Below are 20,629 nucleotides of genomic sequence, written 5' to 3'. Positions count from 1 at the left end.
GAATATTCATCTAATATCTAGTCGGAATATGTCTTCATCCTTGATATAAGATATACAAATGTAAGAAGTAACAATGCAGTGGGATTTTGTATCTATCTTGTTGAGTCAAAGACTCTTGAAAACATCTTATTTTGAGTTCATAACGAGTTTTTAAGCTGCTGTGGTATCTGTAAAAGATGCATCATCTTGTTTCAATAAATAAATCTTACTTGATTTCAGAAAACAGAAAACCTTTGGGCATTTGTGGCTTATTTTCAACACAACATTTCCTGATTCTGGTAAAATATGGTTCAAAATAAGTTTTCCCAGCTAACTACAATAAATCGTACCAAGCAAATGCTCCTATTGCCATATTTGATTACGCGTATTAGAGTGAAAACACCTTGTATTTATGAATTTAAACTTGTTTTCGGAGCAGAATCTTTCCAGTGTGTACTGACTGGTTTCATGGCATGTGAATTTGACCGATGGATGCCCTCTGAAAGGATTTACTGATAATATGGCAGTGCTTTGGCTTGGGAAACAGAGGAGAGCGGTGTGTTAACGTGGGCGGGGGGGTGTTCAGTCCTCGGTGATTTGACACAGCGCAGAGCAGAACAGCACCACAGGCAGAGCTCGTATCAATATCTGCAAATCCTGTCTGGAAGAATAAGCCGATGAGATGCACTGACACGCAGCCTGATCCCACAATCATCCACTGAATGTAAATAGGATGCGATCATCTAGTCCACATGTCACAGACCAGCTGCATATCTGACCTGCCACTGCTCATCACAGCCTTCCTTATTCTTCTCTATTCAATTTGATCACTTACAAAATGCAAAAATCAAAACATGACATCTCTCATCTCACAAAGAGACTACAAAGACACTCAAAATGACTACAAAAGAGACACAAACTGACAACAAAAGAGACACAAAATGACTACAAAGGCAACACAACATCCATAGAAAGTGAGGGGGAAATTGTGTTTTTTTACGATTGTATTTAAGCTTGGAAATATTAACCATTCACTGTTGTATCCTATTTTCAGATGGTATCTTGAAAGTGTTGTTAATCTTTAAGACAACAGCTGCTCTATTGATCAGGAAGGATTTATGACACTACAGGAATAGAGGGAGAAAAAAAAATAACCCTTGTAACTTCTACTGGTGAAAAGTAATTGTATGGTCTGTTAAATACTCTATTTGAAGGTAGAAACACATGTGCACAATGAGTACATAGAGTCACTAAATCACTGCATCCAGGCCTGCTGTTATCCTGCTGCACCTGTGCTAAAGAGCAGCTGAGCACAAAATGAGATTAGCTCCTGTGTGGGATATCATCTGTGCGGTGTTGTCTACATTGAAGCATGATGTTCACACTCTTCAAGCTACAGCATGGCATCCTAACAGCTCTAACCTTAGTGATTCTCACATTTTATTTCTTGCCAAAAGCTTTGAATGATTCTTTCAGAGAGCTGCCAACAACTCCTCGAAACAATGAAAACAATGTTTTAATATTACATGTTTAACTGCAAATCAATCAGATGAGCTGAGCATGAATTGGAAAGTATAAATACATTTAACATTTACTTAGTAAAGTGTTAATTTTCCGCTGCTGTCAGACACCTGAAGCTAGACTTTCTCCATATCCTGACTGAAATACAGACTGGAAACAAACCACCAAAACCCTAAGCTTCCCTACATCAACTCATCTCTTTTCTTCTATGACTATATGCTTTTTGGTCATGTGGAATTATGCAAATCTCGAACACAAAATGAAATGATATTAACTTACTTATCGCTATTTTTGGTTGGAGGTGGTTAGACAATTAACCCTAGCACACTGCAGCGCTTTAGCTAAGCCTTACTAACTTACTTTTTTGTGTCCTTAAAGTTGACAATGTACTATTTATACTGTAGCTGCTGCTCAAACATGTACTTCTGAGCTGTTTTGTTATATATGGGAAAACCCCAAAAAGCATAAAAGGGCCTCTTTAAAGCATAGAAATGTGCATGCTTTATACGTGTAATATTTATTTCCTCTTGTATTTATTTGCATTGTATTTCATATTGAGATCATCCAAAAGTAACAGAAAGTAATCAGCTGACATTACATTTATAATTTGATATTTAAATGAGGCTTCTGATGTTTTACGTGCATAAAAACCTATATAACACACTAAAGCAAAGGTACAACTTAAAAAAAGCATAAAAGGGAATTTAATGCACAGATGAAGATGGAGTTCCTGTTTATGAAAAACATTTGAAATGGTAGTAAACAAGCCAAACCTCGGCAAAATAATTCAGTAACAAAGAGGCAGCCAACTCAATTATTCATTGAGTGCTATTTGAAAACTGAATTACCTACTGAAGCTCAATATACTCTCAATATTTTAAAAAGGATTGCACCATATACACCTTTTTAATGTCATGGCACATGGTGTTTAGATGACAAAAGTTCAGAGAGTGTATTTCAGAGGATAAAAGGCTTATACTCTCACAATTCACTGTGTGGAGTCACGGTGCAGGGACGGAGTGTCTTATTCGTCGCCATAACGTGTGATCAGACATGTATTTATGTGTGGTAATACATCCTGTGGGAGGCCTTTGTGTGAGGGAGCTTCTCCCAGAGATGAAGCTAATCCATCCTGACAGAAAATCACTGCGGCACTAAAATGTTTAATAACCTACTTTCCATGATTACACTGTTACACCTGCAAAGCTCATTAGCTTCAGGTTATCAAGAGGAAAGATTCAAAGGCTTTTTATAAGTCAATTAAAAGAGATGAGAGATAATGAGTTTGATGGAGAGCTTTAATGGGCTTTTCTGTTATATGTCTTGTTGAATAAGAGGACGCATTTTCAAAGGGCTCAGCTCCGAATGCAGGCGGGGATAGAGCTGCATGCTTTTTTCAATTAAAAAAAGTATTCTGTTGGTTAACATCTTTTCTTTGGTTCAACGTGATGCTCACCCAGACTTTAAAAGACCTCAAAGGGTTGTAGTGCTCATTAGTGCTGAAAATCAACAATATGTTCACCTAGTCTGTTCCCACACATGTGGCTATAAAGCAGTGCTTGGTCAGGTGTTCAGATACTTTGTTAAAGTAAAAGTAGTACCCTACAGTGTAGAAGAAATACTCTCTTACCAATTCAGTAAAGGTGATGATATTATTGATGTGTACGTAAGTGTTTCAACAAATCATTGAAATCTGTTTCAAGTACTGATGAAACATGTGTTCTTTCCTATTGTTCAGACACTACATGAAAGCCACACATGCCAAATGTGTCTCTGATCAGTGAAATTGTATTGAGCTTATACAATTTCTGCATATTCAATTGTAATACATCAAAGTATTACAATTTATATTCAAGAGAAGTTTTGTTGGACGGGCAGCGTCTTTCGTTTTTTCCAACACGGTTTAGATTCAACCACGAGCACTTTCGCATATCTTCCTACCTTCCTTCCCAAGACAACTTTACAGGGGGGTGACTGACTGCCTGCAGCTCCGGAGACTTCTTTAGCCGCTGTCGCAATAGGTGAGAGCAACCCATCCAGGTACTTTCCCTCTACGTCATGGCCACGCCCCTTTTTGGGTGAACACATTCCATGTCACTTGACTGACATTCAATCTGATTGTGACGTTGTTGCCAATCTCATAAAAAAAATGAAGAATACCAGGCATTTTTTAATCTACAAGGAGCTCAATTACGATGGTCAGTCGAGCAAAATGTCATTGGAGATGGATGATCCTTGTCAATATAATATATAGTTAAATTAAGATCAATAGGCAATCAATGTCCTTTCAGTCTGCCGGTGGACGAGTGGCAGGAGGCAGGCTAGCACTTCAACGGGTATTTACTTGGCTTGTCAATGTTTTATATTTTAATTAGGGCTGTCAGTCGATTAAAATAGTTAATCGCGATTAATCGCAAATTAATCGCACATTTTGTATCTGTTCTAAATGTACCTTAGAGGGATATTTTTCAAGTTTTTAATACTCTTATCAACATATGAGTGGACAAATATGCTTTATATGTTTGTTTATTATCATTTGAACAATGACAAATATTCTCATGAATATTAAACACAACAACCTGAACATTACAAATATTCGCCTCAATTCAACCTGGAACCTCTCTCATACAATAATACTGTGTGTGTGTGTGTGTGTGTGTGTGTGTGTGTGTGTGTGTGTGTGTGTGTGTGTGTGTGTGTGTGTGTGGAGACACTGTGATGGATCGTTGGAGCTACAGTATGTGCAGCTCAAGGCATATATGCTCGAACGGGAGCTGCAATCATGTTGCGCGTACTATCCGTGCTGAGTGTGCTGACTTTTCGTACAATGTCCCACTGTCTGGCTACCTGCATAAAGTCAAGTGCTCGGCGCAGTTGTCGGCGAAATGTCATTGAAACAGCTCCTTATATCCGTTAGCGCAGCTAGCTAGCACCAGATGCTAACAACAACAACACGTAAGGTGTGCCTCACTCGCGCGAGTCGCCCCACACATACAAACACCCTCCCGGTCCTTCCGATGGCCAGTCCGGGCCTGCCGGTGAGCGTGGAAGTGTGGTCTGCCACAAGCGGGCAGCAGGAGCGGGGCTGTCAGCATCAGCTTGTAGATGGTATTTTAAACTCGATGCGCTCTGAAACTACGGGGCGGCCGAGGACAAAAAATACACATGCGTTAATCGCGTTAAAATAATTAGTGGCGTTAATTTTTTTTTACGTTAACGCGTTATTAACGTGTTAACTTGACAGCCCTAATTTTAATACTGCGACTACAGTCACTAATTTGACTTTTAACACTACAACTGTTACTTTGATGAAGTGTTTCCCTAAACCGGGTTGGAAAAAACGAAAGACGCTGCCAGTCCAACAAAACTTCTCTTGAATATTAATTTGAATGCATTTATGCTTGTATATAAGCTCAATACAATTTCACTGATCAGAGACACATTTGCCATTTCTGGTATTCATGGAGTGTATTGACTGACCACGTCCATTGATTACGATCTCCGTCCTCTGAAGCTGTTATTGTCCTTTTTTTTTGGTAAAAGTAAAACAAATCGTAGCTTTGGATAATTTTGTTGTGTGACTTACAATACACGACACTACAGCTTTTAGGCATGATAAAACTATTTTTTCAGCTTGGTGGTGATTTTTTGTTTACCCCTGAAAGTGGGCGGGGTTGTCATTTTACCAAGCTGTAATGTAGCACTACTCTCATCTAAACATCCATGACGCGGTCGCCCAAAGCTACGTCAACGACTTCGTCATGCAGAAGTGGGCGGGATTAAATCTAAACCAGGACGGAAAAACGAAAGACGGAGACAGGCAGCAGTTGCTATCAAACGTTCATGTACTATATGTGTCTGGCACTTCATTTGCAAAACGTTTCAAAACTGAAAAGTTTTAAGTGTCTGACGCATCTACATGTGTCACCTCAAAGGAACCAAAACTGTAAAGAAGAGTTGGTTTTGCACACCACTACTGATTATATCCTCTGATTTATTTACCTCTCCTAACGTTCATCCCATTTTTCTTTTCAAGGAGAGGAAAATGCTTTATCTTCCTCTTTGAACGTCCCCTGTGTCTTATTTCCTCTCCTAACATGCGGTCCTTGAATGCAGCAGATAACAATGAAACATTCAGCAGTAGGTAAGAGGCTCTTGTTTTTCTCCCCACTTGAATTATTGCCTGCTCTAATACACATCCCACACTCACGCCTCACAGTTAGACTCTGTCTGGGTATTTACGCTCATTTCCTTTGCATGACATTTCAACTAATGGGAAACTAATGGATGTATGTCACTTGAAGACGCCTCTTAAAGCAAGGCATGCTTCCTCTTAAATGGCCAGTGGCCGACACAACGGCCCAGTCATGAGCCGCTTTCACACCAAGTACTTTGCCGTACTTAGTTCCCAGCACTTAGTTCCCAGCACTTAGTTCCCCCATGGAACTAAAGAGCAGATCGCGTTCACACCGGAATAAGTCCCTGACGGAAGATTACGCAAATGAAGCCGCTGACGTCACTTCTTCTTCTTCTGCTTTGGGTTTACTGGCAGGCTGCAAACAACTTCACGGCGTATACTGCCACCCGAAGTCCCCGGCCGGAAGTCCCCGGAGTTGGGGACTGGCTTCAGTAGAAGCTGCTGTGGCTCCCAGCAGCTTCTACTGAAGCCTTCCGAGTAAATCGCCAGAACGCAGACACCTCCTCATCACTCCACCGCTCCCATGTTTTTTTTTGTGTTGCCATAAGTTGGTCTCCCTCTGTTGGTGCGCTGGGCTAATGCTAATGCTAATAATGCTAATGCCAGCAAATAAAATGGCGGCTTCACAAAACTTTTCAGAGTTTTACGGGGCGTGGTTTGCAATTCGCCCAGCCAATCAGAAATTGGAACTTTTTCTCCCCAGGAAAGTACCACCTCTCTAGCAGGCACTAAAAAAGGGGGTGAAAGTTCTCATGAACTAAGTTCTCTTTTTGGTGTGAACACAAAATCCCAGGAACTATCGGAACTAAAAGGGAAAAGTACGAGGAAAAGTACTCCGGTGTGAAAGCGCCTATTGTCTGTCTGCAGGGGCCAGCAGGAATAGAGATAGGAGGACATTAAACCTTACTTTTTGTAAGGCTTTTTGGTACTGACTGAAATGAAGAAGAACTGCTAAGACCTTTCAAGTTTTGAAAACAAAGTAAGATTGCAAGGTATAATCATTCACAAATATCATTCAATCAATAAAAAAGAAAACAAAAAGTGGTGTAAGAAATCACATTTTTTAAAGTTGTGTAAGCTTTGAAAAAGAAAATGACTGCTATTATCTTGTTTTGATCTGGAAATTGGTAGTTTGATTTATTTAATAAATGTATTTGATTTAACCTAAGGTGTCAACCTATAATGTCTTGGTTTGTCTGATTGAAACATTTGTAATCGTTGATAATTACTTTCATTTTCTCTCAAACAACTTATTGATTCTGCAGCTTTAAATAAATAGCTTTAAATAAACACATTTAAGTCAAGGATGAAAAATACTGTTTGGTAAATATGTATTAGACATCTTCCCTAATACTTAGCCTTGAATCTCTTCGGTGGTCTGGATGAATGATTGAACGTACAAGATGGGTGATGTTAATGCCCAGATAACATTCAGTGCCCTTTTTCTGAACATAACCCTGGTTCTTTTATAAGTAATTAATCAGAATGAGGCATATAGATGGCAAATCAGAAAACGGTCAAATAAACTGCTATTGGATCAGTCCCCAGTCATTGTAGAAAGTGCTGTCAGACCATCCGCAGTAAAGAGCGGTGATATTGGACAATCTTAAACACCTATACAGAATGTTCAATGAAAAATAGGTCTGGTAGTGGAACCACATTATGGTTAAAGATCTTGTAGTAAGAAGAAGTAAGACTTGCTACACCACAACCTTACTGTGTTTCTGACTAACCTCTCCATTGGGCAAACTTCCTGCAATGTGACTAGCAATGTGTTGAGAGGTGTCTAACTACTTATCTAATAGGGATGTGAATGAGGGTATTGCTAAGACCTATTTCTGCCTAAAGGTTTGAAAACTAGTACGTCAGAAAGAATTCTGAGTCAACACAGCAACACAACATAAATGGGGTTTAAGAGAACTGCTCAACTCTGGCACGAGTATGTTGGACATGTCAGAACCAAAAGATGACGCAATCCTTGAAAAATAAATGTCTTCGTCATCTGAGAGACAGCTCTGTGCTTGAAAGACATTTTGACAAGATGTTACATCCAAGTATATTTCTCGTTCCTAAAATACAGTTTAAAAATAGTGTTCTAGTGTGGCTTTTACATTTAAATTAACATATTTATAGAAAAACATATATGAGCACAAGCAAGAAAATGGCACAATTTATAAAATAACATACACGAGACCTTTCATTTTCAATTCAAGGTTGACTAAACAATTATATTCAACGTTTCAGTTTTAGAAAGAAAAATTCTACATTTTAGAAAAAGACTTCCACAATGGGTGCTTTTGCTCGGTTCCCATTGTCACTGTGATGTTGGGGACAAGCAGCTCCAACAGGAATAGAGACTGCTTGTCCCCAACATGTCAGCCTGAGGGGGAAATTCAGAGCTGACATTTTGGGGTCAGCGTGCAAAGTCCCTGAGAAAAGAACCCTCAAAAGTCGATTTTCAAGAAGTGTTCTTGCTGTGGTCTGCCCGCTCTTAAAATATTAATCTTGAATAAAAGCCAATCCCTGGTGATATGCTATAAAGCAGCCACATTACATAAACTCTTCCTGGAAAGCCAGCGTGAATAACAGAAAAATAAGTTTAATTAGTTTCTGTTGGGATGCAGAGGATTTGTATACCGGCACTGTGCCCTGTGAGGCTCCAGACCAACCTCTCCTTATAGCTGGGTGCTTTATTATAACAATACTGCCAGCTTAATACATCCTGCAGGTTGACTGTATACACAAATACTACCAGGCTTAAATATGTATTTGCTTGGAGTTATAGAGAGAGAAATGAATCTAAACAAAGTATTTATTTTGGTGATTTATTATATTTTAAGAATGGAGATACTGTAGTCCTGTCCTCCCACAGATTTCATGTATATCTGATTGCTGGAATGACGTCAGTTTCCTTAGCAGAATCAAGAAATTGTTCAATGACAATTAAGTAAACACAAACAGAATGCTCCAAATTGAAGTTTATTACTGCAAACATTGGCTTTACAGTTATGTTGAAGATTTATCTCATCGAAAAAACTGTGATGACATACAGAGAGTACTTGTAGGTTTTATACGTTTTTATTTATATCATTGTTCTAATAGCTACATCCCCTTTTAAATCAGTCTTTGAATCTTTATTTTTCATATTAGTTTGTATTAGTCTTTTATTATCATGATTTTTGTAATTGTTAATTTATTTTATAGGTTTACATTTTTTATTATATTGATGAAAAGTGTATGTATGAAAAGTGCTATACAAATAAAGCTGATAATAATAATAATAATTGGTATTACATGTTACAAAGTGACCAGAAATGGAATGATGGCAAAGGTTAAGCTCATTTGTTGGTTAGGGTTAGGGGTCACATGGTAGGGCTGGCAACCAATGACCTGAGGGGACAAACTACTTGTGTACAAAACTCTGTCTCCCCATATCGACTCTGTCCATCCAATAAAGGCACTACAAATGACCTTAAATAAAAGCAGCACTTGACAGCACAAGACCAATTATGATGCGTAAGTGTAATTGTATGAAAATAGAGGATGGCCTTGCTGCAAAAGAGCGATTAGGAACCCTGCTTATTGGGAACTTGGTAAATTCTGCAACCCACAGTTTAGATCTAGCACTAATGTCCGTGCAGGAAGTAGTGTTATATTTATGGAGCTCAAAGATCAGGGTTGTGCAGGTCAGCGTGCTGGTTGAACATGTAGTGAGTGTGACTCTCTCGCACGACACACACATTTCTGTCTCTTTCTTTACCGTAACCATGAACTTACCATGGAGTAGCTATTAAGTATAGATATCCCAAAATATTTTTGGGGCATTGAGCCTTTAAAAAAGGTATTCCAAGGATTGAAAACTCTGCCTAGTGATACGGCTGAATAATCCTCTATTTTTAGAATCCTATATTATTATTTTGGGCTGGTTTCACAGATGCAATAATAGAGAGTTTTTTAATCAAACTTCATCAAATCTGACTTTTCAATAACACAACCTTTTAGTTCTAGACGTGTAATCCATAACTGCCAGCCGTTGTTATGGAATCCTTACAGCCTGGCTTTTCTTCATCCTCAGCTCTGACATTTTGTGAATTCCTTTATGACTTCATGTGGTCTCTACAGTCACATGGATGTCTGTGCGACAGGATGAAATACTCACAGTGAATAAGGTGAGGATTATGAGGTGGAAGAGCCACCTGAGGTCAGGACTCCATTTTCACACCTGCGCAGTGCCTGGGGCTCCGAACACATCCTCATCCTCACAGCCTCCTGCGGGGAGACAGACAGGGACACGTAAGCAATCACTGCAACGCACCCGTCTGGCAGACTCCAAACTATATTAAAGCCGTAGTCGTATGACTTTTCAGAGCATTCCACAAACATCTGTATGTCTGACGGCACAGAATATCGATCCCCTCTGTTCTACTTTTGTCATTGAGCCTTTAGCCTTCAGCCACAGAAAGAAATGACAACATAAAAACACATTTGGGCAGTGTGTTGCCTTTGAAATATGTTGATACTATTCTTAAAACATCAACCTTGAATGGAGACTAGCTGCGTCCAAATTCATCAAAGTGCAGATTGATGCTTTTGTATTTCTAGACGCTATAGAGATCACCAGTATGGTTGTGTTCAGGTCGCCTGCTAAGTAGATCTCTATGTGGTTTTATGTTGCCATTAATGTGTTTTCCCTTGATGTCCGGTGTTTCCCTGGAACAATATGGATCGGTGTTCTCTTCTCATTAATGACCGGCTCGCTGCACATTATCCAGCTTATTACATGGCTACGTACAAAATACTGTCCAAGTCTGTTTACATTTTCATTTACATTAACCAGTCTTCAAACACTGCCAGAGCCCATACAGTGTTCCTGTTGGTGTTTACTTCCTGTCTGTCTTCCTATGCTGTTCCATTTAGTGTTTACTTCCTGTCTGTCTTCTTCTGTTGATTTTTGTGGTCCAGCTCTCTGAGTCTTTTGACCTCTTTCCTTCTCTTGCCCTGTTTTTTTCAGATCAGCAATGGTCTACTATATTTAGAACCAGTCTTCTAGTTTAAAGACAGTGACATTGAGTATTCTACTAAGCTGTAATAGAGCCAACTATTGTTAAACGTCTTGAAACCTCAACCGTTAAACTCATGTTCAAGGCAGTCTTCTTGAAATCTCCACAGTGGCTGAACACATTTGTATCATCAAAGACTGAATTTAAAACAAGTGTCTGTGTCTACCTTTGTTCTTTCACAATTCAAACTGTGATGATATCCTTTACCATTTTTGGGAACAAAGCGATGACCCCAGAGTTAGATTGCAGCTGATGTTAGCAACCTTACACATTTTTAGCCAGCAACTAACATCAATTTCCCTGGAAAACATGACAAACTTTAATCGGCTGTGGCAAATTGATGATAATCTACTGTATTAACGCACTCATCTGTCTTTTAGGATTGTGCTAAATCCAGTTCTGCACATTTTCTGTTTATATTGTCAATTATTTGTACATAAAAAAAGTAGCATTTAGATGCAAGGTTCATTCATCCATGAATGATTAAGCCCCTTCATTCAAACAATACTACCGAACAAACTTGCTTCTTACACAGTAGCTTCTCTATTCATGGTTTGTTCTATATTTCAAATTAATTATATGTTTTCAGGCAATGCTCCAGGGCTAATCTGTTCCCTCGAGTGTGTTACTGTAGTACCACGGGAGCACAATTGCTTTATTCTGTTGAAGTACAAGCGGCTTCTTTTTGAAAATTTCAGATATGATCTATATCAGTCCTATGCTTACTTTGAATAATTTGAGTTGCAGCCTAATGAAGAGAAAAATAATGTCAACAGTGATGTTGCAATATGAAAGCATGTTCACATCCAAAGTCAACCTAAACACTTTAATAATGCTCTCAGTAGTGTTTACTTTGAAGTTTTACCTTTGCCTTTCAGGTTAGGTCCTTGTTTCTAAGCAACAGTCATTTTGGACATGTTTATTATCAAGAGCAGCATTTCATTGTCTTGGTCACAATCTAAAAATGCAAAATGCAAACATTGTATTCCCTTGCTTTGAAACAAACCAAGCATATTATTACACAAACTTTCCCAAATGCAAAAAGTAAGAGTAAAGTTAAAATGTGTGATGTCATCAAGTACTGTATAAAGACTGGAGCTTTTCCAGAGACAATGAATAGGTAAAGATGATACAGATGAGGTAAACATATGGGTGAAGTGTCAGAGCTGGAAACACTTTGATAGAATAAAACTGATTTGGGTAATTAAATAAAGAAATAAAATAAACATTCTGTCGGTTCACACAATCCCACTCCTATTCATTGCCTACGTTGCAGCTTCAGACGTTATACTTGATGACATTAAAAGTTTGAGACTTAGCATTGTTGGCAGATCTGAAGGCCATGGAAAAGACTCTGGATGTCTTCATTAGTGCGAATGCTGTGTTAGTTCTTCCGTTTCTCTTTAATCTTCTTATTATTATTTCAACCAATATTTTGCTGTTGAATAACTTCAGCATACTTTCAGCTAAAGAAACCATTCAAATATGAAAAATATTCTGCCTTTTCAGCACATGATCGGAAACTTTCAACATTTTCAAAATATTTTATACTTTTTGAAATATTCAGCTCTTTAACACTAGAACCGCCAGAGATTTTTTATACCTAATACCGCCACCTGGGTCAAATTGACCCGCTATTAGAATGCATTGATTTTCAAGGTAAAATGTTCTTTTATTGAACAGTGAGTTTTGATCGCACAGGGATGAAACGTATACCAATAGAATCTGTGGACTCTCAGGGCTCGACATTATAAATGGCCCGCTGGCCCGGAAGCATTATTTAGACACCGCGGCCAGCATAACGTACTTTCAACTCGCCCCACAGCTGTTTGCTGCGGAGCGCAGCGCGAGAAGTCTCCCGTGAGTGGGAGCGCACTCCTTCACTACAGACTGTCTCTATCTCTCTCTCTCTCTCTATCTATAACTATCAATCAATATATATATCCATCTATCTCTCTCTCTCTCAATCTATCTCTCAATCTATAAGGAACCGCAGTAGACAAAAGGCGTTGCTATAGCAACACGTCATGTTTATATGAAAAGGGGTGGGGTCAATATGACCCGCTGGGCGGAAATAGGTATAAATGGCAATTTTTTGGGCGATTTCTCCAATCTGACTTTATATTGACAATTTTTAACAACATAGGGTGCTACATAACACACTTTCAGGAAGAGTCACGGACTGGAAGACTTTAATATTTTATTGAAAAAAAGTTACACACAATAAAAAACAGCTCTGGGTCAAATTGACCCGATTGGCGGTTCTAGTGTTAAACTCTTTTTTTAACATCTAACTCAATGGGAGGAACCTTCAAATCCTCTTTTACCTACATCTTGCGCCAAATGCTACTCCTTCCACATACTTTCAGCTAGAGACTTCATTCCAACTTTAAAATGATCACAAGACCTTCAGCTATAAAACTTGTTCTTCAGATTTTTCATATCTTTTACAGTTTTTGAGATATTTAACTTAGTTTGGAGCTTGGTAAAGAGGCCTTCTTCAGATTTTAACATGAGTGTGTATTGCGCAGCTCGTTAAGGGTTAGAGCAGTGGTTCTCAACTGGTTAGGCCTCGGGTCCCACTTTTTACTTGGTCAATACATCGCGACCCAACATTTTGAAGCACTCAAATCTATTCAACAAAAAATCGTGCTGTAATATACGCTTTTCAGAATACAATATTAATAAAAGTGAAGTACAGTGCATATATCCCTTCACAGAACTAAAGTATGCTTTTAAAAAAGGTTTAATGAGATGATGGAATCAAAGCTGAACTATATAAAAAGGCACACATGCTGAAAACCCAACCCCAGCAGGGGGGTCTGGGGGGATTCTCCCCCAGGAGATTTTTAGAAATACTAACATAAAGTACGCATTCTGGTACACTCTGAGAAGAAAATAAATAAATCATACATATTAATAATATTTTATGCCATTGTTTGTTTTTCACTTAGTTCTGACAGCTTGCTGAGAGAAGAGTAAAGAGGAGAAAGTCTGTGTGACTTACTTTAAATTGTGGGTAAGGGTAGATAGCTCCCATTGTTCTGTGACCTGTCAATCATCAAACCGGGGGTCATATTTCATTATGTGTTCATTTCTATCTGAAGTTGTACCCATGGATGTATAAAGAATAGTTCTACCGCTAAGTTATTTTCCGTGGGGACTTCCGGCAACAATCTTGATTCTGATTGGCCAGAAGACTCGAAAAAACATCAGCAGGAGATGTTTTATTGAGAAGATGATCACTACGTGACAGAAGTTTTCAAAACCGTTTATGGTCTCCGGTACTTCCAGTCCAACGCCTACTGCATGCACAGCGTTAGAAAATCGGTTCTTCAAAATAAAAGTTTGCCTTTTTTCAACTTTTTTTTCTTCACTCACACATCCGCGACCCACTTGAAACCGGTCCACGACCCACTTTTGGGTCGCGACCCACCAGTTGAGAACCACTGGGTTAGAGTGCGTGATGTCACAGAGTGGAGGAGAGCTTGAAATTCGCCTTACATTTTTTTTAACTGCCATAATTCCCAAACCCTACACTCCTGGGACATAACTTTATGCTTGAATTGTAGGAAAACCTCTCTTACGTTGAAAAATAAAAAAATATTAAGCAAAAAAATTAAACAAAATGCCTCTTGAGGGCATGAAGTGACAAAAACGTTCAACATGTCTCCATTAAGGCCCATTGTAAATTCAGCCTGATATTTGTCAGAGCAGCAGCTGCACACCTTCAGTAAATCTGCCAAAAATGCCACATTATTCAGCCGAAAGTACACAAACAGCAGACTCAGACGCTCGTCAGGTTGACATTACCGAAAGCAGCTACCGTTTTTAAACTATAGTTAGAAATGTAAGAGGTTTATCTCTCATTCAGATCAATGGAAAGGCTCTCCTTTCACTGCACATCTCCATGGTAACCTTTGATCTCTGCACACAGTTGTTTGATAACGTCGTCACCATGGTGACCTTTGATCTCTGGGCTTACACACACAGGTGTTTGATAACGTTGTCACCTCAAACCCAAACACACAGACTGGACTTTAACAGACTTTCTGAGCCCATTCTTTCCTGTCTGATGGAGACTTCATACTGACTTCAACATGTTCCACATATTTTAAACATTATTGGTGACGTATGGTTTTAATTTAAACGTTTGCAGTTAAAATATTCTGCTGCTTTTCAAAGCGTTTTTACTTTCTTTTCTCTTCTTAATACACATTCATTCACTACTACTTACATTTAATATCTAACTCCTTCAGCCTACTTTCAGCTACAGAAACCATTAAACTATTACATTATTCAGCTATTTCCGGACATTGAGGCTATACATTTTATTGTTTATACCTTTTTTAAACCTTTTATTTTAAATATTAAGCTTCTTCACTATTTTTCCTACTCTTCCAGTTTAACATTTCACTTTCATGTTTTCAACAAAGTCATTGCAATGCATTTGAGCTGTAATAATTTTGATTCAAATCATTTCACTTTTCTGCATTTCTCCGCTAAGTTTGGCAACACACTTACTTGGTTTTTGTAGCTAAAAGCAGCTACAGATACCATTCAACTAATAACATATTCAGTTTTTTCTGCACTTTCAGCTAAATTCAGCAACAAATGTACACAGTTTACAGCATTCACACATTTTCAGCGGGAAATGCATTTTCTAGTTTAAGTTGTGTTCCCCTTTAGGGCTTTCCTCACTTTATAGCAATGGGCTAACCTGATGCTACAGAGATCTCAAGCAATGCTTCAAGGAGGGCTACAGTGTATACCAATGTAGTGATATCTAAAAAAAAATAGATCCAATGTGGCATATAATGCAAATAGTTGACAATCATTAGGTAATACTTATACATTTTAACCCCATTATGCTTTTGGGGGATTTTCCCTTCCCTGTAGTGTGTTATATAGGTGCTGGACATCTCTAAGCAGTTAACCAATCACAACAGAGCCAGCCAGCTAACCAATCAGAGCAGACTGGGCTCTGGTTTCAGACAGAGGGTGAAAAGAGGTGCTGCAGCACAGGCAGTATGAGACAACCCTGTCTCCTAGAAATTACGTTCCCACAAAACTAAACTGCATTCTCAAATACGTTTCGCAAGAAACGTATTTCCTTCCACGTTACGTTTGTTATGAACATATCTTAAATACGTTTATTTTCTACATATCTTCTAGAAACCTATTTTCTCCCACATGACGTTTGTTATGAACGTATCTCAAATACGTTTGCTTTCTACCTATATTTGCCATTTCTTTTCTAGCTTATAATAATGATAATAGTAATTTATTAATATCATTTTAGAGCAAACTTATTTTCGCGCTGGCTGGCGGCTGACTTTTCAGTTGACCAAATCCGTTATTATGCTGGTTAATGGTTAATAATCACAATATTGTTTGTAGTCGTTTCATACAGCATTCTCAATTACGTTTAACAAGAAACGTCTTTTGTCCCACGTTACGTTTGTTCTGAACATATCTTAAATACGTTTGCTTTCTACCTATCTTTGACATTTATTTTCTAGCTTATAATAATGATAATAGTAATTTATTAATATCATTTTAGAGCACACATTTGAAATCGACGATCGGGCTTGATATCCTATGGTTAAATTAAAATCAGTAGGCGAGGCTGTAATTTCGCCAGCTGCGAGGCAGAAAATAATAGTTTTAACATGCCAAAAAGCTGCTGTGTCGTTTATTGCACCTCAAACATTAAAACAAATCCAGAGTTACGTGTTTCTGTACTTCCTCTAAGAAGAAAGGACAGTATACAACAGAAGAGCTCTGTGGCTTCAGGCTTGATCGCCGTTCAAATGACAGCTGGTTTCCCCAAAAGTGAGCAGGGCTGTAAAGTGACGTAGGAAAGATCATCAGCTCGCTGATTGGATGTTTTAGCCGCAATGCACGTCGGGATATGGTGTTAATGCGATATGAAATCCGAAAAAAGAATCAGAGTTTAGGATGGCCGAAGACACTACACTACCCATAATCCCCAGCTATCGTTTGGGACTACAGTCCTGTTGACAAACCCCGTGATTAATCTTCAAGCTCTGGGATTGGATGTTGGAGTGGCAGTGCGCCAAGGTTACGCCGAGCGCCAAACAGCTCTTTGAAATGGAACGAAACCACGGCAGACTTTCCAAAACTGGACTCGAACGCCCCCCCAGAACTACAAATGCTGGCTATTGTGTTTCGCAACATGTTCTATAGCGTCTCTACTGGGAATTGTAGTTTTAAAAGACGTTTTCGTTTTTCCCAAAATTAGAAGTTGACAGTATTAAACTGTGTACAGCCCTGGAGGTTTAGGGGATAGGAAACAAATTGGTGTGTACAAATGTAAAACATGTAATTAATAAATAGGTGAAAATCGCTTGTGTCCATAATGGGAAGCATTAATATATACCCACATGCCAGCTCATTGTTACTTTGGAATTCTACTCCACTACAATTCAGAGGTTAACCTGGTATTTTTACTCCACTACATTTATTTTAGTTACTTTGCAGATTCTGATTAATGATGTGAAATATAAACAACCCTTAAAGCAGACTTTAGTTACACCTGAGTAAAATTCAGGGAAAGGTGATTGTCAAGTGCCAACAATCAGGAGAGATATTAGTTGGTGCTTGAGAAGACTAAACATTTATCTGCAGATCTCTATAAAGTATATTCATTACTCGTTATTCTCTACTAATAGTTAATTAAAAACTGTATATAATAGCTATTTTGCACATCCCTTTCAAGATTTTCTAAGGTTTATTGACTTATCATATACACCACGATGTTGAAGTTATGCAATTAATGAAAAACTTGGGTCACAGGTTCCTCAACAGTGCATTACAAGACATCTATCAATATGTGTGTATTCCTCCACCATTAAACTCAAATTCTGCACATGTCTTATACTATCTACATACATAAGAGTATAATTAATATATATATAATATCAGTTAAAATAAGTGCTTCAACACAGTTAACATTGCAGGAAAGCAATATATTAGACGCTAAGTACTTTGTCAGGCTTAATATTTATCTGTAGATAGATACCCCCAAAGCTTTTTTCTTATTTGAAAGAAAACCTAAAGTATTGTTTAATGTGTTAATAAAGGTTAATTAGTTTGTCTGTTTTGCACATCCTCATATTAATATCTTTGTACATCAGGCACTAAACTGTTTTATTGTAGAGATCACTTACAGTATCTTCTTGATTTTTTATATTCTATATTTCTATCATTGACCTTCTACTTTCCCCCTATGAAAGTATGTACTCTTAATATTTTATTCATCAAATAACATTATTCAACAAAAATAACATTATTCAACAAAAATGATTAAATAACGTGCTTTAACCACTAGGCGGTGCACACAAGGTACACACAGTATACTAATAATAACTTTGTATTATTAGTGTAGGACACTTATGTATGTATAACATCTGAAGATGTGTAGTTTTATTCATGTTTTTACATAATTGTACAGGATATTGCTATATTATTTCTCATGTTTACTTCTACACATTAATATCTGATTTGTAAAACATCACAGACAGAAAGGTATATCCGTCATTTAATGGTAAGCTATTGAAATTGTGATTCCATAGATGTGTCTCCCATCACCCAAATCCCCTGACTATTCTCTCAACTCAGTATTTACATTCTTATATTCAAAGAAAATCAGTAATATCTTTAAAAACTACAAGTCCTTTTCTATCAGCTGTGCACCGTTATGGTGTAAATATAACCTATCTACCAATTGGATCAAATATAAAAGTCAGCCGTATTAGTATTGATACTGCAAGGAGACGTATTTTCTGAAAAGAAATGTAAGATGTTGTTTAATTGTTGATATATTTATGATCCACGTCACGTATTCAGTTTCGGCGGCAGTTCTTCCAGAACTTCAGTCCAGAAGTCTTCTCATCAGGGCTCTATAAATAAAGAACTATTGCAGATGTGTAATATTTAATGTAGCCGAACCGTGTATTACAATGCCGTTATGTGATGACTTTCAAAGAGAAAAGCAAGAACACTCAGAATAAAGTATTATTATTATTTTTTTTAATGTTTTCGGATTTCACATCGCATAAACACCATATCCCAACGTGCATTGCGGCTAAAACATCCAATCAGTGAGCTGAGGATCTTTCCTACGTCTGTTTCCGGTATTGTTCCTGTAATGAGAGTTCACATTTATGCTACATTGAAGGGTGGAATTGACTACACATCTTCAGAAACATAATTTGCTTCAGATATATACTGTAACTCATAGCAATATTGTAACCATTAAGAAAAGCCAACTGCATTAAAAACCAAGTTAACAAACACAAGGTAAAGTATTTTTCCTTCAGTAATGAAGATGTAATTCCAATGTAGACACACCTGGGGTCGCTGTTCAGTCTGTTACGCTGAGCCATGCATTGTCTGGAACGTAAAAGGGACGAAGAAGACAAAGTGAAGTGACGTACTTCCGGTTCAATGTGAAAACATTCCCAGTTAAACCATAGATATATATAAAAACATATGTTTATATATATCTATGAGTTAAACAACAGAAACAAATCGCTTAATAAAAAGATAAAACACTGGCATGTAATTTACGTTTGGATTAAATAGAATGGTTTTGAATAATAGATGAGAGTAAAATCTACGTCACAGCCCCACCCACTTTTGGGGAAACCAACGCTGTCATTTGAACGGCGATCAAGCCTGAAGCCACAGAGCTCTTCTGCTGTCCTTAGAGGAAGTTTGAGGTGTTTGAGGTGCAATAAACGACACAGCAGCTTTTTGGCATGTTAAAACTCTGCCTCGCAGCTGGCGAAATTACAGCCTCGCCTACTGATTTTAATTTAACCATAGGATATCAAGCCCGATCGTCGATTTCAAATGTGTGCTCTAAAATGATATTAATAAATTACTATTATCATTATTATAAGCTAGAAAAGAAATGTCAAAGATAGGTAGAAAGCAAACGTATTTAAGATATGTTCAGAACAAACGTAACGTGGGACAAAATTAAACGTAATTGAGAATGCTATATGAAACGACTACAAACAATATTGTGATTATTAAGCATTAACCAGCATAATAACGGATTTGGTCAACTGAAAAGTCAGCCGCCAGCCAGCGCGAAAATAAGTTTGCTCTAAAATGATATTAATAAATGACTATTATCATTATTATAAGCTAGAAAAGAAATGGCAAATATAGGTAGAAAGCAAACGTATTTAAGATACGTTCATAACAAACGTCATGTGAGAGAAAATAGGTTTCTAGAAGATATGTAGAAAATAAACGTATTTAAGATATGTTCATAACAAACGTAACGTGGAAGGAAATACGTTTCTTGCAAAACGTATTTGAGAATGCAGTTTAGTTTTGTGGGAACGTAATTTCTAGGAGACAGGGTTGTATGAGAACAATAAAGAGCTTTTTGAACATTAAAGCATGGAGACATGTCACAATAGAGGCACTAAATACTAATATGAACCTGAAAATGTGCACAATATGTCCTCTTTAATTAAAGTGAATAAACATATACTTACCAGACATGATATGTGTCTGCTTTATGATTGTCTGAGTGTTTTTTTGTTCGAGCCCGTTGAACCAGTTTTAAGGATGTCACCATGTTACCAGATCTCAGCGTTTGCCTTGGTGAGATTCATATTATCATAATTGATAGAACAATATGCAAGACTTTATCTTTGAGTGAATTTAAAGTTCCTATCCATAGATTGATTTCAAAAAGTGTGGGGTTAACTGTTTTGACCAAGCAATCTCACCTCAAGGTCCATTTATCAGCTGATGTGGACATTTTGATGAAGTGGATGGAGTGCCCCATTTACTAGTGAATATAATGGACCTTGAGAAAGAAAAA

The 20,629-nt window shown here is 37.7% G+C and overlaps 1 protein-coding gene across 1 annotated transcript in view; it reads right to left on the bottom strand.

The window, feature by feature from the left end:
• lrfn2b (leucine rich repeat and fibronectin type III domain containing 2b) overlaps positions 1 to 20,629 on the bottom strand; it is a 188,413-nt gene that overhangs the window by 65,621 nt on the left and 102,163 nt on the right. The window contains exon 3 of the mRNA XM_034150575.1: positions 9,858 to 9,967. The gene's annotated coding sequence lies outside the window, so the exon portion shown is untranslated. The remainder of the gene's footprint in view (positions 1 to 9,857; positions 9,968 to 20,629) is intronic.

The sequence above is a fragment of the Trematomus bernacchii genome, unplaced genomic scaffold (genome assembly GCF_902827165.1).
Source record: "Trematomus bernacchii unplaced genomic scaffold, fTreBer1.1, whole genome shotgun sequence".
Taxonomy (NCBI): domain Eukaryota; kingdom Metazoa; phylum Chordata; class Actinopteri; order Perciformes; family Nototheniidae; genus Trematomus; species Trematomus bernacchii.
Note: the sequence above shows the minus strand (reverse complement) of the source record. Positions and strands in the feature narration are given on the sequence as shown.